This window comes from Oryx dammah, unplaced genomic scaffold, assembly GCF_014754425.2.
Source record: "Oryx dammah isolate SB20612 unplaced genomic scaffold, SCBI_Odam_1.1 HiC_scaffold_27, whole genome shotgun sequence".
In the NCBI taxonomy this organism is placed as follows: domain Eukaryota; kingdom Metazoa; phylum Chordata; class Mammalia; order Artiodactyla; family Bovidae; genus Oryx; species Oryx dammah.
Window position 1 is genome coordinate 86,934,581 of NW_024070211.1, and position 1,872 is coordinate 86,936,452.

General features: G+C 39.9%; 1 non-coding gene across 1 annotated transcript; it reads left to right on the forward strand.

Moving 5' to 3' along the window:
* The first annotated feature begins 875 nt into the window (after nt 1–875).
* Nucleotides 876–947, forward strand: TRNAS-GGA. The gene has a single exon. It is a non-coding gene; the product is annotated as a tRNA-Ser (tRNA).
* The last annotated feature ends 925 nt before the right edge of the window (nt 948–1,872 follow it).

Below are 1,872 nucleotides of genomic sequence, written 5' to 3' on the forward strand. Positions count from 1 at the left end.
TTATATGCATGTGTCAGAATTCACAAGATCTGAACCTTCTGTTTTAAATTAAGGTTGAGTAAACTTCATGACTCCACTCAGCTTAGCCTTTCAAACACCATCAACTTCCCAGCTACCCATCTGACTTCAGATAAGAAAGTTAATCACTCTTCCTCATATTAACACAAATTAAACAATTTCACCCACTCAAAAACACAGTCATATAGCAAGCATTCAACTTGCATAATTTCTTTATGATTTTAAACTTCTTGGAATTTTTCAGTTGAACAGTGTACAAATGTGTTAATTGAATCTTGTTCTCAATTAACTACAAGTGGATTATACAATTGGTAGGTCATTCAGACACCTTAGACCTCTTGTCTACCCCTTAACAGTAATTTCCAGACAGCTGTTCCCATCACTCTTCAGCTGGCCCTTGTACCATTAATAGCAAGGCAACCTGGGGAGGGAGGAGGGAACAAGCCATTTGGCTTTAAGACACTCATTAGAGAGATATTGCTGCCAGTTTATCCACTAGTTAAACAAATATGTATTCCAGTTCTGCAATACTCAAGGGGAAAATCAAGATACAGTTGTAGGCACAGTTTCTGCCAAGAAATAGAAACAAAAGGGGAAAAAAAAGAAAATTTATCTCATTCTCACAGGTGGTACACAAATCTGATTCTGCACACAGATGCTGGAAAGGCATTATCAACTCTTCTCTTCACCACTGTTTTCAGGAGCTTTCACACCCCAAGTTCCCTGTAATGGCCAAGTATGAGGCAACTTCTATACACATGGCCTATAGCATTCTGGAGCTTTGATTAAATCAGGAGAACATGTGGGACTGTCCAGGCTTTAAGCTTTGCAGATCACTAAATGTCAGGTTCGGGGCTTCCCTGGTGGCTCAGAGGTTAAAGTGTCTGCCTGGAATGCAGGAGACCCAGGTTCGATCCCTGGGTTGGGAAGATCCCCTGGAGAAGGAAATGACAACCCACTCCAGTACTCTTGCCTAGAGAATCCCATGGAGGGAGGAGCCTGGTGGGCTACAGTCCATGGGGTCACAAAGAGTCGGACACGACTGAGCAACTTTACCACAACAACGAAACGTCAGGTTAACTCCTGGAAAGAACCTAAGACAACAGAGCACTAAAAATGAATAGTATGCTTTTGTTGATCCTCAAATTCGGCTTTAATTGCAGGAAGGTTTTCAAGGTGTTTCTAAAAGAGACAGCACTGTTAGTGTCAAGATCCTTGAACTTAGGGTTAAGGAGACCCAAGTTCTAGTCTTGGATTTGCTTCTGATCATGTAAGCTCTCTGACTTCAGTTTCCTCATCTGTAAGATGAAGATAATGAGAAAGTCTACATGATAGAGCTGATGTGGAGATTAGATGCTTTAAACTATGCCAAGCCTTAGAAGCGTGACTGGCTCAGGTTAATCACTCAACATTGTTAGCTCTGAGTACTTATTATTAGGAAAATCATTGACTCAAATTAGATTTCAAGTTCTTCCACTTCATGAGGGGAGTGAAATGCATTTTGCTGAATTTTAGATCTTCTCAAAGGTCCTCAGAGGCTACTTTAGAAAAGGGGAGATGGACAGTGAAGGGGTAGAACAATGACTGAGCTGCAACAACTCTTTCATCCTTAACCTGAGATATGGTAGCTATGCTTTTATGTGTGTTATCTATTTGTAGCCAATTTTATTTAATTGATACATAAATTGGGGGAGAATATCGATTTTGATTTTTAAAAGTTTTTATCTTTTTAAAACCTTTTTATTTTATATTGGTTATATAGCTGATTAACAATGTTGTAAGAATTTCAGGTGAACAGGAAGGGACTCAGCCATTCATATACTTGTATCCGTTCTCCCCCACACTCCTCTCCCA